Source organism: Canis lupus, chromosome 1 (assembly GCF_048164855.1).
Source record: "Canis lupus baileyi chromosome 1, mCanLup2.hap1, whole genome shotgun sequence".
NCBI lineage: Eukaryota > Metazoa > Chordata > Mammalia > Carnivora > Canidae > Canis > Canis lupus.
Genome location: NC_132838.1, coordinates 57791032 through 57803074, shown reverse-complemented (window position 1 = coordinate 57803074; position 12043 = coordinate 57791032). Strand labels below are relative to the sequence as shown.

General features: G+C 38.1%; 1 pseudogene; it reads right to left on the bottom strand.

Annotated features, from left to right (window-relative positions):
• Window positions 1–5864: 5864 nt before the first annotated feature.
• Window positions 5865–6174, bottom strand: LOC140617667 (cytochrome c oxidase subunit 7B, mitochondrial pseudogene; annotated as a pseudogene).
• Between the last annotated feature and the right edge of the window lie 5869 nt (window positions 6175–12043).

Below are 12043 nucleotides of genomic sequence, written 5' to 3'. Positions count from 1 at the left end.
CCTTAAAAGCAATTCTTAAGAAATGAAAGCAAAATAAATAAATGAACCCAAGTACATATTGAGCTAGTGGCATTGAAAGCACCAATTCAGGTGATCTTAAACACAGTGATTTGATTGCACAACCTTAGAAGGATATACCTTAAGGACAAAAGGTAGCAGAAAAACAATAAAAATAAAAGTCCTAAACTTCTCTTAGAAAGCAAATCATCTACTGTAATGTTGATATCATTATTTTGAGTCTTTGGATGTGTATTGTGGTATACAGTGATGTAGTAATCCTGTGGCTATTAAGACCTGGGATTTTGGAGATGAGGAAAAGGAGACATAAGGTCAGTTTGATAGAGTTAAATCTAATTTTTAAAAAAGGCTTATAGTCCAGAATTTGAGTTGGAAACTATCAATATAATGTATATTAATCTTAAAAAAATCCAGATATGATACCAAAAACACAGACAACAAAAGTAGTATATCAAAATTAAAAATTCTGTACATTGAAGAACACAATTAACAGGGTGAAAAGGCACTTTATGGAATAGTAGAAAATATTTTCAAATAATGTATCTGATGAGGGGTTAACATTCAGAATAGATAAAGCACTGCTATGGTTCAACATCAAAAAATAAACAACTCAATGAAAAATAAATGGGCAACATTTTTACAAAAAAGATCCACAGATGGCCACATGCAAAGATGCTCAACTTCAAACTGTCAGGATAATGCAAATTAAAACTGCAATGAGATAGCCACCTCACACCCATTAGGATGGCTATAACCAAAAAGCAAACAAAAGAGAAACAAATATGTTGAGGATGTGAAAAAATTTGAATCCTGTGAGTGGGAATGCCGAATGGTGCAGCCTCCATGGAAAACAGTGTGGTAGTTCTTAAAAAGGTTAAACATTGAACTAAAAATATAACTCAGCAAACTCCACTTCTGGGTATATGCCCCAAAGAATCAAAAGCAGAGTCTCAGAGAAATATCTATACACCCAGGCTTACAGCAGCATTATTCACAATAAACAAATAGTGGAAACAGCCCAAGTGTCTGCCAAAGGATAAATGAATAAGCAAAATGTGGTATATGCTTAAAATGGCATATTATTCAGCCTGAAAAAGAAGGACATTCTGACAGAAGCTACAACGTGGGTGAATCTTGAACGCATTTCACTAAGTGAAATAAGCCGGTCACAAAAAATATAGAAACTGCATGATTCCATTTACATGAGGTACCTGGAGTAGTCAAATGCATAGAGACAGAAATGGAATGGAGTTTGCCAGGAGCTGGGGCAAAGGGAGTCTGGGGAGTCATTGTTTAATGAGTACAGAGTTTCAGCCTTGCAAGATGCAGAGAGTTCTGGAGATGGATAGTGGTGATGGTTGCACAACAATGTGAAATACTTAGTACTACTGAATTGTACACTTAAAAATGGTTAAGATGGGGATCCCTGGGTGGCGTAGCGGTTTGGTGCCTGCCTTTGGCCCAGGGTGCGATCCTGGAGACCTGGGATCGAATCCCACGTCGGGCTCCCAGTGCATGGAGCCTGCTTCTCCCTCTGCCTATGTCTCTGCCTCTCTCTCTCTCTCTCTCTCTGTGTGACTATCATAAAAATAAAAATAAAAATAAATTTAAAAAAAAATTAAAAAAATGGTTAAGGTGGGGGCACCTGCGTGACTCAGTCGGTGAAGCGTCTGCTTGTAGTTCAGGTCATGATCCCAGAGTCTCAGGATCAAGCTCCAAATCGGGCTTCCTGCTCAGTAGGGAGCCTGCTTCTCCCTCTCTTACCTGCTCAGTGCTCTCTCACTCTGTTTCTCTTTCTCTCAAATAAACAAAATCTTCTTAAAAAACGATTAAGATGGTAAATTTTATATTATATATATTTTACCACAATTAACAGTTTTAAAAATAATGAATCAAGTGAGTACAATATAGAATTGATATTTTTAAAAATAATTTATTTGTTCATTAGAGAGAGAGAAAGAGAGGGACGGAGCATGAGAGGAGGGAGAGGGCAGAGGGAGAAGCAGACTCCCCACTGAGCAGGGAGCCCCATGCGGTTTCTATCCCAGGACCCTGGGGTCATGACTTGAGCCAAAGGCGGATGCTTAACCAACTGAGCCACCAGGTACCTCTCAAAATTTGATATTTTAAAAAGATATTTGGTAGTATATGGACCTTATCTGAATACCAATTCAGACAAGTAATATTTTAGTGTGGTGTCTGGCTGGCTCAGTTGGAAGAGCATATGGCTCTTGATCTCAGGGTCATGAGTGTGAGCCCTACATTGGATGTAGAGATTACTAAAACAAACAAATTAAACAAAGTAATACCTTTATGAAGGATGTGGAAAGGAAAATACTGCCTGGATATTTGATGATATTAGGGAATTATTGTTTTTTAGGCATGATAATGGTATTGTGGACTTTGCGTTTTGGAGTGGTTTTTGTTTTAGTTTTTGTTTTAACTAAGACTTTGTTTTTTTAAAGAAGCTTTAAGGTTTACAGCAAAATTGAGGGGAAGGTACAGAGCTTTCCCATTAACCCCTTGCTCCCAGGGACACCTGGGTGGCTCAGCGGTTGAACATCTGCTTTTGGCTCAGGTTGTGATCCTGGGGTCCTGGGATCAAATCCCACATCAGGCTCCTAGGGAGCCTGTTTCTCCCTCTGCATGTGTCTCTGCTTCTCTCTGTGTGTCTCTCATGAATAAATAAATAAAATCTTAAAAGAAACACTTGCCCCCAAACACGCACAGCCTTCCCCATTACCAACATTCTCCACCAGGGGGGTGCATTTGTTACAGCTCATGAACCTATACTGACACATCATAATCACCCAGAGTCCATAGTTCACGTTATCACTCACTCACAGTGGTATACATTCTGTGGGTGTTTTAGGTATTCCTTTCTAAGATATACACTTACATATTTACAGATGGAATTGTACGACATTTGGGATGTGCCTCAAAACAATCTGGGACTGAAGGGAAGTTATGTTGGAGTGTAGATAAGATCGGTAATGAACTGATACTTGTTGAAACTGACTTAGGGGTACAAGAGGCCTCCTTACATTATTTTCTCCACTTATGTTTATTCTTGAAACTTCCCCATAATAAACACTTTTTAAAAAAAGATTTTATTTATTTATTCATGAGAGATACACAGAGAGAGCGAGAGAGAGGCAGAAACACAGGCAGAGGGAGAAGCAGGCTCTATGTTGGGAGCCCAACATGGGACTTGATCTCGGGACTCCTGGGCCGAAGGCAGGTGCCAAACCGCGGAGCCACCCAGGAATCCTAATAAACACTTTTTAACAATGTTTGCAATTCTGAAATCTATGTTTATGTATAGCTCATTATACTATTTTCTTTTTCTCTGTGCTTATGTAAGTTTCCTAATACCAAGTTAAAAAAAAAAAATCCTTCACCAGAATGATCATCCATATCCAAAGGTATCACCAATTTCCTTACTACCTCTCATCGTCTACAGGGTGAAGTGTAAGTTCCCCATGATGAAAACGAAGCCCTCAGTGACCCACCCTCTACCCTGCTTTCCAGCCCTTGCGTACAGGGCAATGCTAACGTAATGTGGTTCCTAAATACACAGCGCTGTTCGTGGCTCTGCCTTTTCACATGGTTTTCCTTCTTCCTGCAATGTTCTTTCCCTGCTTGTACACCTGGCAAAAATTCATCTTCCAAAAACCTCTTCAGGGCTCATGTTCTCTAAAACCTTCCCTTTTCGCCTCTCTCAACTCCTTAGTTTATATCTTGCCTCACTCACATAAATATCTGAGAATGGTCCAGGGCAAATCGTCACTCTACTACTTCTCCAACATGTACAAACACTACTCTTCACACAAATTTCATTACTTTAGAATTATTTGATTATGGGGCTGCCCCCCTCACGAGGCTATAATTGTACAATGGATGCTGGATGCATATTTATTAAATCACACTGGCTCCAGCTTCAAAAATTTTTCAGTGACATTGCCAAGAGAAGGAAAGGCTAAAATGAACAAAAACCTATTCAATAACCAGAGTATTGTTTTTCATACCCTAAATCAATAGAGAAAATACAATAGTCACCAGAACTAATTAAAGAGGTCACTAAAGATTTTGTGTTATCTCAGAACACACACACACACACACACACACACACACAAATTCTTCTCAACAGACAGATCATATGGCTCCAGTCATACAATTATTTTTGATCACTTCAGAGAACATGGGAAAATCTTTAGTGGAAGGTAATATCATGTAGGATTTCTTCTCTGTAGATATAAGAACCTTATTTGGAGGACCCCTGAAAGGGACTTTGGCGTTGTAAAAGATGTAAAGCACTGATTAGGAACATTGGTAACATTTGCAGATTCTCTCCATACATTTTAATGATTATTTTAGTAATTCTCTTGTTTCTCTTTTCTTTTAAAATTTACCTTTTTAAAAATATTTTATTTATTCATTCATGAGAGACACAGAGAGAGGCAGAGACATGCCCTCTATGAGGGAGAGGTCCATATCCTTCCACTTCCTGATCCCTTGATGGAACTCTGCAATCTAGAAATCCATGTTCTTCCATCTGAGGAAAATGTATTGAATTATTTCTTAGATGATATCTTATTCTATTCTACCTATTTCCCTTGCTTTCTCCTGGAATCTTCTTAGTAGGATGATAGATCTCCTAAAGGAGTGTTCTAATTTTCTTTACTTTTCTCTCTTTCCCATCTCTTTATCTTAATCCTTTACTTCCTGGAAGATTTCCTCCCAGTGTATCCTCCAATCCTTCTATTGAATTTTTAATTTCTGCTATCATGCTAATCTCCAAGGACTCTTTTGTTTTCTAAATTTTTTTTAATACTATTCTATTCTTGTTTCATATATGTAATGTCTCCTCTTATACCTCTAAAATCATTATGGTGGTTTTTTTTTTAAGTTTTCTTAGAAGAATATAATTTCGGGGCACCTGGATGGCTCAGTCATTTATTTGGGTGTTCAACTCTTGGTTTCAGCTCAGGTCATGATATTGGGTTCATGGGACTGTCCCCGCATCAGGCTCTGAGCTCAGAATCTTGTCTGCTTGTCCCTCTTCATGCCCCTCTAAACCTCCTCCAACTTGCTTGCACATGCACACACCCTCTCTCTTTCTAAAATAAATAAATAAAACCTAAAAAAATGTGTACAATTTTTTTCTTCCAAGCAGCCTTTTCCAACAAGCCTTTGTTTTGACTTCTTTTTTACTTCTTTCAAATCTCTGAAGCTCCCTGGTTGTCCACTCAAATCAGATAAAATACAAACTTTGGTAGAGTTTGTTGATTATGGACTTCAATATAGGATAATAAGTTGGGGAATTTAAATGTGAATCTCAAAATGGGTTGTTTTATTGAAATCTCTTTTCTTAGGTGGTTAGATTTACTAGATATGGCTCCTCTGACCTACAGCCTGGAGAATAAAGGCCTGAAAGCCAGCGTTCTGGGAGCCAGGTTGGGTAAGAAGGTTGGGGAAATAAAAATTCAGTATGCACATTTTAACTTAATTTCCATTTGTTCAATATAATGTCCCCGCCTGCAACTAGCCAAGTGTTCCTTAGTTCAGAAATCTTTTTGAAAAACCGTATGAAGAGATTGAAATTCCCATCTTTCTCTAGGGTACAGAGAAGCAGTTGCCAAGCCACTTGGGATAGGGGCAGAGACCTGAGGGACCAATTCTTCTTAAACAAGCTTTCAGCCAATGCTGTTTTTAGCCCCCATACCACCCGCATTTCCAGAGGAGACTGGTGCTGCTGATTGCTAAGCTTTTTTTTTTTTTGAAGGTTTCAAATGTACTTTATTTCTTAAATCATGCCATATTTTAGTGGGTGCACAGTGTTTCACTTGGCATCAATTATGAGTTGGTTTTGAAACAATTCATTATTACACCAGCTGGGATTACTGATCCCTCCATTCCTTTAGGGGTGACTCTGCCAACAGGGAACAGGTTCCATTCTATCCCAATTTGTGTTGCTGTATATGCCCATACAGCAATAGAGAAAGTGGCTCCACTAGCTAATACAACATTACCATATTTGTCATGGAAATCAGGTGCCCATTTCTGGTGACTGCCTTGCCATTGTTTGTGGAATGCTTTGAACTCGGGAAGATTTTGAGCCTTTCTGGCCATGGGAAACATCCTGAAGCTGAAGGCAGAAACGACGCAACTGCGGTTACTGCTTTGCTACAACTTCGTGCCAAGTACCCTTGCAAAGAGCCCTGAAACACAAAATGATTCCCGAGCTTTTAAAGAAAAGTCTCATGGCACAATCATATCATTTTTTATCTTTCTCCAGTTCTGTCTTGGGATTTAGATTTCTCAAGCCCATTAGAAAAATTATCATTTACCATCTGCTTTCCAAATTCCAAAAATTGTCTTGCTTTCTCTTCTCCTCTTCTCTACTTGCTTTGTGATGTGAAAAAAAAAAAAATCCCTTTGCTTTGTTTTATTGTGGTTGAACATGTACTTTCAAACCAACAATTTCCTTTAAAGAATTTATTTACTGGGATCCCTGGGTGGCGCAGCGGTTTGGCGCCTGCCTTTGGCCCAGGGCGCGATCCTGGAGACCTGGGATCGAGTCCCACGTCGGGCTCCCGGTGCATGGAGCCTGCTTCTCTCTCTGCCTCTTTCTCTCTCTCTCTCTCTCTCTATCATAAATAAATAAAAATTAAAAAAAAAGAATTTATTTACTTATTCATGACACACAGAGAGAGGCAGAGACATAGGCAGAGGGAGAAGCAGGTTCCCTGTGGGGATCCTGATGTGGGACTTCATCTCAGGACCCTAGGATCACACCCTGGGCCAAAGGCAGACACTCCATCCTGAGCCACCCAGGCGTGCCTCAGCCCAACCGTTTTAACCAGAAGTACCTCTTTCAGTTGTCTTTCACCACCAATCATCCTTTGACCAAGTCTTAGTGTAAATTATTCAGTCTCAAGTTGGAGGGGGAACATAGAGGATCTGGAATAAATGTTTAGATTTTAAGACAATGAATGACTTTTATAGAGAAAGCTTCATCATGCATCTGCAAGGAGAGGGAGGCAGTTTGCTAGCTGGGATAACTGTGCTTATGAGGCTGGAAAATTGTGGGATTCTGTTGGTATGAACAGTGGCAAACAGACTTAAAGAATGTGGACTGATTTTAAGTTAGTCTTCTTCGATTGCATATGAATTGAATGGGAACAGTCATCTCATCAAGAAATCTTGAGCAGAGGAGCTGGGAGCTGAGAAAGGGGTTCGGACTGTTTTGATTTTTGAGAGGCAAAACATCTGTTTTTGATTTTATGCACTGCCCTCTCTCCAGGCGCTTTTAAGTATCTTTAAAGATACCTAAACACATGATGATCTGGTCTCTGTGAAATAAAGTATGGTTTAATAAATCCAGATTGTATCCATCTACTTGCTTGGACATTTGAAAAAAGTTGCCCCACAGCTTGACCATGTCTCAGACTTGAGTTTATCCAAGTTGCTATTTTTGGATAGACTGTGCAAAGTAAGCCAAATAACAGTTGATTTTCCATCTGCCTCTGATTATCTGAGGTAATGTTTCCCAAACTGTGTTCTGTGGAACATCAAAACCCAAATTGCCAGTGGGTACTCCATGAAAAAAATAACAAAACAATAAAAAGCATTCGTCTTCTAAATTTTCTTTACTATGTATAAGTAAAATATTAAAATATATTTATACAATTGCTTTTCTTATTCTATAATCTGTCCTTAAGAAATGCAGTGCCATACACAAAGACCAACAAATAATATAAGAGATCACCTGATTTGTGAACACATGGTTTTCAAGTCCAAGAATGATAAGTGCAGATTTATTACATGGTTATATACTGTGTCTCTTAAAATTTTAAGAAACATCTGTCATAGTTTATATGTTTTATCTCAAAATATTGAAAACTTGAAATTATTGAAATTTGTTGTTGTTAGTTTTTTTTACTATTTTGTGCATTTGTAAGGTAATCTTTTCTAAAAATCTTCAGAAGGCATAAAATCATGCTGAGAAAACACAGTTATGATACAAAGAGGTATACGATCAAGTGCCACAGTGACTTTGAGAGGTGAAGTCATAAGAGTTCAGAGAAAGAAGTCACTATGGACTGATGACATTGGGGAAGGCTTTGAGTAGGAAGTGTGATTTGAAAGAGGTCTTGAAAGTCAGAAGATATTGTGCATGCTCTCACATGTCTCACTAGTATGCCAAGAATGCAAGGCTCTGACTGCTTTTAACCCAGGCCATTTCTCAGGGTGTATTTGCAGCTTAAGCAACTTTGAAAGATGAAATAATTTCCCTCTTGGAAAAGAGCAGTCTTGATGACTACTTGCTATAAAATGATGGTGCCCCAATGCCTGAGTGGCTCAGTTGGTTAACCATATGACTCCTGATTTCTGCTCAGGTAATGATCTTAGGGTCATGAAATCAAGCCCCATGTTGGGCTCTACGCTCAAAGGGGAGTCTGCTTGAGATTCTCTTTCTCTCTTTCTAAGCCATGACCTCCCTTTCTCTCTCTCTAAAATAAATAAATAAATCTTTAAAAAAATGGTGGTACCCCAAGTTCTTTGTTCTCACAAATAACACAATTCACTGAGTGTGATGGAGTTTGGAGGTGATTAGATCATAAGGGCAGAATCCTCAGGAATGGGGTTGGTGTCCTTACAGATGAGATCCCCAAGAGCTTCCTTGTCCTTTATACCATGTGAGAAGACAGCTATCTATGAACCAGGAAGTGGGCACCGACCAGACGCTGAACCTGATAGTGTCTTCATCTTGGACTTCCCAGCCTCCAGAACTGTGAGAAATGTTTCTGTTGTTTATAACCCACCCAGTCTATAGTACTTTGTTTTCAATGACTGAGCTATTAATCATGGCATTATAAAGACTCCCACGTTCAGTTGGTATTCTCAATATACGTTTGGATGTTTCTTGAACAACTGAAAATGAATGTATCAAGAAGTTGATTGTGAACATGAGGGGTTTTTGGTTAAGTGGGGCCCCAAACTTGACAAGGAGAATAACTTTAAAGTGACCCACAGAGTTTTATTTTTCTAAATTATTTTTCCAAGGCTTTCAAAATCAAATGCATGTAATCATTTGGATTGGAAACAAAATTGTATACACACACACACACACACACACACACAATTTTATATATATATATATATAAATCTTACAATGATATATAATCATATATATATATATATATAAGATATATATATCTTACCTGGATATATGTATATCAAGCTAAATAAAAGCCATATCATAAATTCTACTGCAAAAAAAAATAATTCCTAGAGTAAATAAATACATTTAAAAAATGTGACAAATTCAAAACTTATTTAACCTAAATTGAAAATTAATGAAATCCAAAAATTATCACTATTATTATGCTATTGGCTCTATTTTATTTTATTTTTTATTTTTAAAATTATTTTCAAGTTAATTAACATATAGTGTAGTATTGGTTTCAGAAATAGAATTTAATGATTCGTCACTTACATATAACACCCAGTGCTCATCCCAAGTGTCCTCCTTAATGCCCATCCCTCAGTCAGCCAATCCCCTCACTAACCTCCCCTTCAGGAACTTACAGTTTGTTCTCTATACTTGACAGTCTCCTGTGGTTTGTTTCCCTCTCTGTTCTCATCTTATTTTAGTTTTTTCCTTCCTTTCTCCTATATTCATCTGTTTCTTAAATTCCACACATGAATGAAATCATATGATATTTGTCTTTCTCTGGCTGACTTAGTTCTTTTTTTAAATAAAAATTTTATTCGTTTATTTGAAAGAGAGAGGACATGAGCAGAGGAGAGGGGCAGAGAGAGAAGGAGAAGCAGACTCCTTCCTCCCTGCTGAACAGGCAACCTGACTTGGGGCTCAATCCCAGGATCCTGGGATCATGACCTGAGCTGAAGGCATACACTTAACCAGTTGAGCCGCCCAGGTGTCCCCTGACTGACTTATTTTGCTTAGCATAATACACTTTAGTTCCATCCACATCATGGTAAATGGCAAGATTTCATTCTTTTTGATGGCTGAGAAATATTCCATTGTATTTATATACCACATCTTCCTTATCCACTCATCAGTTAGATTTTGGGCTCTTTCCATCGCTTGGCTATTGTTATTAATGCTGCTATAAATATGAGGGTGCATGTGACCCTTCAAGTCAGCATTTTTGTATCCTTTGGGCAAATACCTAGAGTGCAATTGCTGGGTCATAGAGTAGCTCTATTTTTAACTTTTTGGGAAACTTCTATACTGTTTTCCAGGGTGGCTGCACCAGTTTGCATTTCTATCAACAATGCAAGAGGGCTCCCCTTTCTCCACATCCTTGCCAACATCTGTTGTTTCCTAAGTTGTTATTTTTTGCCATTCTGACCAGTGTAAGGTGATATCTCATTGTGGTTTTGATTTATATTTCCCTGACAATAAGTGATGTTGAACATTTTTTCATGTGTCTGTTGGCTATCTGTATGTCTTCTTGGGAGACGGGTCTATTCATATCTTCTGCCCATTTCTTCACTGTTTTATTTATTTTTGGGGTGTTGATTTTGGTGAGTTCTTATAGATTCTGGATAGTAGGCCTTTATCAGACATGCCATTTGCAAATATCTTCTCCCATTCTGTAGGCTGCCTTTTAGTTTTGCTAATTGTTTCCTTCACTGTGCAGAAGCTTTTTATCCTGATGAAGTCCCAGTAGTTCATTTTTGTTTTTGTTTCCCTTGCCTCCTGAGACATGCCTAGTAAGAAGTTGCTGTGGCCGAGGTCAAAGAGGTTGCTGCCTAGGTTCTCCTCTAGGATTTTTATAGGTCCTGTCTTGCATTTAGGTCTTTCATCCATTTTGAATATGCTTTTGTGTATGGTATAAAAAAGTAATGACCCTCAAAGTTTTAAAAGCAATCTCTGAGTACACAAGTTCTTTTGAATATAGAAGCTCGTTTATCTCCATTATAAATAACCTATCAAACCAAGTTTCCTTAAGTTAATACTCTCCCATTTAAAAAAAAAAGAAAAGAAAAAGAAAAAACCTTTCAAAAATGTCCTCACAGCATTATAAGAGCACTCACACACACACACACACACACACACACACACACACAGATCTACACACACATACACATATACTTTTCATCTGATTTAATTCCACAGTAACATCTTTCATTAGGTCTTGGGCATCATTTCCCTAACTCCAGGACTGTGGCTGTCTGTAGACTAAAAGAGGGCATCACTTCCTCTTTTTTTAATTAACATGCTCTTGCTTTCTGTTGATTATCTCAGTGTATCCAATGGTCTAACTCAGTTATCAGTTGATTTATGCTTTGTATGGAATGTGTGTGGTTATTCAGTTCATTTACAGTAAAAACCAAACCAAAGTCCTTACAGTAGCCCAGAGACCCCATGGCCTCCTTCTGTCCCCTAGCTCACTACCTAGGCCACACCAACTAAGTCCTCACCTCTTCAAGGCTTGGCTCAAAGGCAACTGCTCAGTGAAGACAACAGCTCTCAGAACTCTAGCATTTTAATGTTCTCCTTTTTCTACCCCCCCCCATATTCTTTTCTTCCTTACATTCAATTATTTGCCTATTTACTATCCTTATTGTTCATGCTCTCTCTCTCCCCTTAGAATGCCAGCTTCACAAAGTCAGCAGCGTCTTTGTTGTTGGTTTACTGATGTATCCCAAGTACACAGAACGTGCCCAGAACAAAGTAAGCATTTAGTGAATATCTGTTAGTCTAGATGGATGAATTACAATGAAATAATATAAATCAATAAGAAAAAGACAGACAACCCAAATAGAAATAAAATGGGCAAAAGGCTTAAATAGGCCTTTCATAAGAGGATATCCAAACAACTAGTAAACCAAGGAAAGATGCCATAAAGCTTTAATGGTTAGGAAGATGTGAGTTAAAAAACACAGTGAGGAGGGCACTTGATGGGATGAGCACTGGGTATTACATTATATGTTGGCAAATCGAACTTCAATAAAAAAAATTAAAAAATAACAAATAATAAATAAA